Raw genomic sequence first — 7,209 nt, forward strand, 5'->3', positions numbered from 1 at the left:
TAACATTACCCTGTATGATACAATTTATACAATAATTTGTTGTAATATCATAGCCAAGACCACATTCATTAATTTGTGATTACTTAAAATACATTAACACTGGTGCAAAGATGCTTTTCACCTGCATAATTTCTAAGGAATACTATTTTTTAATTTGCACAAATTGTTTCGGACATTATGAGTTCCCAAAATAAGTAAGTTTATTACAATGTTTTGCTTACAGAAGCTATGTTTCAGAAAGTTGTGAGGAGTTTGATGACGTTTGGCTTGCTTGTTGCTCCATTTTTGGCTATTGTGTATATATATTTTTTAATTTTTTAATGCGTATTTATTTTTGAGAGAGAGACAGAGCATGAGTGAGGGAAGTGCAGGGAAAGAGGCAGACACAGAATCCGAAGCAGGCTCCAGGCTCTGAGCTGTCAGCACAGAGCCGGTCGCGGGGCTCAAACCTACCAACCGTGGGATCATGACCTGAGCCGAAGTCGGACGCCCAAGCGACTGAGCCACCCAGGCACCCCTATTGTGTATATTTTTAATAGGAAAGTAAAATCCACAGGTTAACAAGAAGCTGATGACTCTGAGGGCGACCCCACATTTTGCTACCACATCTATTTTGTGGACAACCAGCTGCAGCAATCATAGACCACACTCATTCTTTGCAATGCACTACTGTTTCACATTTTCCTACCTCCCCTGTGGTTGTTCCTTCTATCTTCCATGCCTTTTACATCAAGGTCAACTAGAAAACTGCTACCTTGAAGGTTAATCTTAAATCTAATTTTCTAAGTCAAATATTGAAACCATCTAAGTAGTTTGGAATATTACAATAAAATATGGGATTCTAAAGAATTAGAGGCAGAAATATCTGTAGGTGATATGGGAGATTAGCAGATTTTGCTGTAAAAAGCAAATTATGTTTTGGAGACGCTGCTGCCCAGCCATGGTCAACCCCATGGTGTTTTTCCACAACGCGGTGGATGGCGAGCCCTTTCTCCTACAAGCTGTTTGCAGACAAAGTTCCAAAGACAACAGAAAACTTTCGTGCTGTGAGTACTGGGGAGAAAGGATTTGGCTATCAAGGTTCCTGCTTTCACAGGATTATTCTGGGGTTTATGCACTAGAGTGACGACTTCACTTGCCATAATGGCACTGGCACCAAATCCATCTATGAGAAGAATTTTTGATGAGAATTTCATCCTGAAGCATATGGCTCCTGGCATCTTGTCCATGGCAAATGGTGGACCCACCACAAACAGCTCCCAGTTTTTCATCTGCACTGCCAAGACTAAGTGGCTGGATGGCAAGCATGTGGTCTTTGGCAAGGTGAAAGAGGGCAGGAATATTGTGGAAGCCAAGGAACGCTTTGGATCCAAGAGTGGCAAGAAGATAACCATTGCTGACTGTGGATAAGTCTGAAAAAATTGACTTGTCAATCTCAACTACCAGACCATTCCTTCTGTAGCTCAGGAAAACACCCCTCCACCCATTCTTCTGGAAATATCCTATAATCTTTGTGCTCTCCCTGCAGTTCTATGGGTTCCATATTTTCCTTATTTCCCTCCAAATCTAGCTGGATTGCAGAGCTAAGTTTCTGACGATGCAATAAAAATTGAAGAGAAAAAAGCAAATTATGCTAACCTTTATGAAAAAAAAAAGTACATGTCTACATTTCTATATATAGGCTACTAAAGAAAGCATTAGCAGTACTTGGATATAGGTAAAATGGAAACATTTCTTTTCATATACTTTTTTACTTGAATATTTTACTATATTCGTATATTCCTTTTCAATTAATAATGATTTAAAAATATCTTTCACACAGTTGTTTTTATTCCACTCCAGTAAAATTAATCATGACTTGCTTTTATCCTAAATTATTAGTCTCCAAATCCTTTGTGTCTAGTACTCTAATAAGAATTTTAAGGAACTTTATACCACTTGACATATTTTAAGAGGAACATCTAAAATTTCTCATTGAAAATGGAAATAGCTGCAAGGACTTCGTGAACTGCTTCTCTCCTTTTGATTACAAGATTCTCTTTCCATCTTTGGCTTTACATAGTGTGACTATAATGTATCTAGATGTGAATTCCTTTGAATTTTCCTTCTTGGAGTTTTTTTTTTAAGCTGCATGCATATGCAGATTAATATTTTTAATCAAATCCGGCAAGTTTGGGCTATTATATCTTCAAATATTCCTCCTGTTACTCTCTCCCCTCCCCTCTTTCTTATTCTTCTCCTTCTTTTTTCTTCTTCCAGAAGTCACTTTAGACATACATTTTTATGCTTGGTAGTGCCCTGCAGGTCTATAAACCTCCATTTTTATATATATTTTTTTCTGGTTTTAGATCCTCAAATAAGACCGTCTCAATTGACCTGTGTTTAAGTTTTAATGTGTATTTATTTATTTTTGAGAGAGAGAGAGAGAGTGTGCACAGGCAGGGAAGAACAGAGAGAAAGAGAGAGAGAGAGAGAGAGAGAGAGAGAGAATCTAAAGCAGGCTCCAGGCTCTGAGCTGTCAGCGCAGAGCCACAAACTGTGAGATCATGACCTGAGCCAAAGTTAGATGCTTAACCTACTGAGCCACCCAGGAGACCTCAAGTTTTAAATAATGTATCTTGGCAACAGCTCTGGAAATCAGAGACCTTCCCACCTGCCAGGATTTGTTGTTACTGCTCTTTGTTGTTGTTACTGCCACTATTTGTTTGCTCATTAGTGACTTTCTGTAATGAAACTAAGAAACTTTTTTTTTTTTTAGCCATTAGCTTCTTCATTGAGCACCAGATTTTCATCATGAGTCCCCACAGGAAGGTTTCAGATTCAACCAGACTCTGGTCCACAGTCTGAGGAGAGATACAGCGTGCTGAAGTATTCACGTGTACAGAAACAGGCACACAGGCTTCAAGAGCAGCAGTAGCTGACTATGGGAACCCTGGTCTTCCTTGAAGGAGTAAAGGTAGGAGTGTCGTTCCAGCCCCCCCGAGTCAGGGAGGCTCCATCCACAGGGTGAGGGCTTGGAGAGGTGGCCGTGACGTCTTCAGGGATGCTGCCCTGCTGCAGCAGCCAAAGATAGCATCCCATAGGCTTTGTAGAGCAAATCAAGAAGCTTCCTCTTCTCATCTTCCGGGAGGAAGCTGGACTTTGCCGCATTGATGTTCAGTCTCTTGAACTCCTCTTCAGTAAAGCCCATGTTCTGTTTGCTCATTAGTGACTTTTTTAGTGAACTAATTCTGTAAAGTCTAAATTCCCTGTCATACGTGGCCACTGAATTGCCTGCTTGATTATCTTGGTAATCTAATAATTTTACTGAAATATTCTTTTATTCTTTGAACTCTTTGAATCTCCCAACCTTTGCTGAAGGGCACTGAGCCTGTGTTTGTTTCAACTTTTAACATTCTGGTAGGGAGTCTACAGTTGCCCTAGGCAACTTATACAGAACCTCAAGATCAGCGAGAGGTAAGAGCATTAGGCCTTTTCAGATCTTTCCTGAAGATGTCTGCATGTCCTTCTAGGTTTCCAGATTTATATAAGAGCTTTCAAAGCCCTTCAAGACCATTCAATTCCTCCATTTTTTCTCTTAGGGTTTCTTTTTCAGGCTTTTGTTAACTCCCATTGATGATGCCACCTCAGGAAGCTGTGAACTTAAAACAATCGTTGCTGATTATTTTTTATAAATGCTCTGTAGGTAGAGCTGTTCATAAAGAGTAAGCTCTCAGATTGAATAGAAACAAACCCTAAAAACTGAACTTTTCTGGGAAATTTTCAGATAAGCCAAATAATGCCAATTTTCTAGGATGATGCTTTAGGTGAACCTCAGATTTGTCTGTCCTGCCTCCCCCAGTGGCTACCAGGCTCCTGGTTTTCCTAGTTTCTGTAGTTGCAAGAATGTTGGCTTCCAAAACTACCACAGAGATGTGGTGGGAGAGGAAATGATCAGGGCAAGGTAAAAGACAAGACTGGCTCTTACAGAGATTCCACTTTTTCTTTTTTAAAATAAATAATCATTGGATTTCTTAAGGCTTTCAGTTCATTTTAAGATTTCAGAAACAGTTGAACTTGCCCTTATGTGCAAGTGTTATATTTTTATAGGGGGCAGATATTGAGAGATCCTTATTCCACCATTCTAGAAGCTGCATCTCTAAATACTTTATAATTCAATTGAATGTGTGCTTCATTGGAAATGGTATATAATGATTTCTAGTAATGTGGCTGAGGTAGTACTTGTCCCTTAGACTGACTTTCTTGCTCATATTTATGCTGTTTGTGCCTCTTCCTCAACTATGTTCATGATTTCTTTGAAGGAATGGGCCATGCCTTATTTATTTTTTAATGCCACAAAACAGAGCATAGTAACTGTCCTGCAGGTGTTGAGTGAATGACTAAACAAATAGATGAAAATTTCACATTCCCTTTATTTTTGTCATACTGTATTTATAAACCCCCCTAAAAGTCCTCTCCAACATCATGTTGCATAATCTCTATTCAAGTTACACTGGTTTTCTTTTGTCTTCTTAAATGTATCTCTCCTCTCAAGACCTCCACAGATATTCTTCTTTTTTCCTTCCTTAAATATTTTGCCTTGATTAAACTCTATTCATAATTCAAAGTATAATTCAATTGCACTTCTTTGGAAACACTTATATCTCTATACCTATATAGATATATCTCTATATCTATCTATATTTCTCTATATATCTACCATCTAATGTGCTAATTTAAAAGTTTAATATTCACTTCATATCCTATATCCTTCAGTTATATGGATAATAGCTATATACTATTGATTCTTGTTTAGCATTTAATGTACATTAACATTTTATAAATAGTAATGTCTCATTACAATTTCTAGTAGGTTGTCGTTTATCCATTAATTTGTACCACTGAGAAAAGAGAATTTATGTGTCAAGGTTATAAGACGCTAAAAGACGGCATTTAATTATCCTATATTTGAATATGGAAGTTGAGAAAGAGCATGATATGGGACTAATGGACCAGCAAAAATGCAAAGTACCATTCAGCACTGAAGTAATTGGGCAGAACAGTGGAAAAGACTACGATAAAAAATTATTTCATTATTTTTAAAATTAAAGGGCAAGATAAGGTGGTCACTATCATAGGGTTATTAAGGTAAAACAAGCTGATCAGCACATTTCAAATGTAAAGTTGTCAGCTAATCATCCAATGATTACCAATTTCTGAAGAGTACAAAAGAAAGCAATTTATTCTCACTTTATCAATCAAATCACGCAATCAAATGTTTTACTGAAGGAAAAACCTTCTTAATTTATTTTTATCTTTCCTTCATATAATTTAACCATCATGCATTGGTAGGCAGACTATAAGAAGATGGTAATTTTTATTTCATCTGCATAAGCATCAGGAAAAAAATGACTTATCAAAATAATGTTAAATGTCAGAGTCTTTCAAGCTTGACTACTAACATAGTGGTTGTTAATGTGAACCACAGACCCAATTATATCCTCAAATCTCTCTTACAAAAAAATTTTACTAGTAGAACTGTTGCAAGCATGTTAGATCATAAACACCTAACTAACAAAAAGTCAGCCTGAAGAGTGCTTGGTCTAGAAATGAAAGGGAAAACATAATAGAGAGAAAATAGTTTTAAAAAATCACAAAAACAAAGCTAAAAACATGCTTAAAAAGAAATATCTGAAGTAGCGAGTAAAGAAAAAAAAGCTCACATAAGGGAAAGGTCAGATGATTTTACTTGGGGACCCATATTTCTTCAGTTTGCCTAAGACAAGGAAAGAAAAAAAGAGAATATTTAATGAACACTGATGAGTATGTAAGTGAAATACTTGTGCATAAAATTGATAAATACCAGATAGATGAACAGACAATGGATGGATAATAGATGCACAGATAGATAATTGGAATTTTGCTTCTGGACATGATTAGGTATCAGGGAGTAGTGATCCCCTGTAGCAAAAAGAAAAAAAAAGCAACTAAAGGGGCACATCTAGGTGGCTCAGCCTGTTAAACTTCTGACTCTTGATTTTGGCTCTGGTCATGATCTCACAGTTAATGAGATCAAGCCCTGCATCAGGCTCTGTGCTGACAGTAAGAGGATGCTTGGGATTCTCTCTCTCCTGCTCTCTGCCATTCTCTCTCTCTCTCTCTCTCTCTCTCTCTCTCAAAATAAAAATAAATAAATAAAAACTTAAAAAAATAATAAAATAAAAGATTTTTAAAAAGGAAGCAAAGAGGAACCGTTCACTTGCTCTAGCTTTCTCTCTGGATTCAATTTCTAGGAAGTGTAAGCAGGAAGGGGAAAACCAAACAAGGCATAATAGTTTTAATGAATCAAATAACTGAGGCAGATGGGAATTGCATGGTGGGGTATTGAGAAGAAGGAGTATGCAATAAAAGAAGTCTCAGGAATCCTTTCAAGTCTTTGCTGAAGACACGTAAGTATATGCATAGGGTGAACTCCACCAGTCTTAGCAGGAATGATCAGAGAACTAGGAACTAAATGATTTCCAGAGCAATCATAGTTCTGGAAACTGAATTTCAGTCAATCAGAGACCACGGTTTTCAAAGATCATGTGGGGCACTCATAGAGACCATAAAAAGGTCTTATGTTAGTGTACACATAACATCATATGGCTTAAAAACCAGCCTCCAAAGGATAAAATTAAACCAAAGTAACTTAACTACCTGCCAAAACCAGCTCCAGTTCTCTTTCAAGAAAGATAACAAAATCTAGACACACACAAAAACAAAATTCAAAATATCCAAGATCAAAGAAGCAAGAATGTGTAATGAACACCCAGGAGAAAAATTAGTCAATACACACACACAAACCCCAGAAATAACAGCTAGAGATTAAAATAGCTCTTATAACAATGTGCCACTACTTAAGGAAAAATATGGACATAACATGCAGAAAAATGGAAATATAAAATGAACCCTAAAATAACTTCTGGAGATGAAAAATACAGTATCTAAAAGGTAAAACTGACTACATGAGATTATAGGAGTTCAGTCACTGTAGGATAATAATCAATGAGCACCTTGGTAGAAACTAACTGAAAAGAAAGAAACGCACTGAACACAAATTGAATCACAAAGACTGATAAACAGTATCTAGTGGTCCAACATACATGTATCTAGGCCAGAAAGTAGTAAGTGATGAGGGAATGAGGACAAAAACATTTCTGAAAGAAAAAAAAAAGGTAGCTAATCCAC

General features: G+C 37.0%; 1 pseudogene; it reads left to right on the forward strand.

Moving 5' to 3' along the window:
* Positions 1-562: 562 nt before the first annotated feature.
* LOC123383185 lies at positions 563-1,880 on the forward strand (annotated as a pseudogene).
* Positions 1,881-7,209: the final 5,329 nt, after the last annotated feature.

This window comes from Felis catus, chromosome F2, assembly GCF_018350175.1.
Source record: "Felis catus isolate Fca126 chromosome F2, F.catus_Fca126_mat1.0, whole genome shotgun sequence".
In the NCBI taxonomy this organism is placed as follows: domain Eukaryota; kingdom Metazoa; phylum Chordata; class Mammalia; order Carnivora; family Felidae; genus Felis; species Felis catus.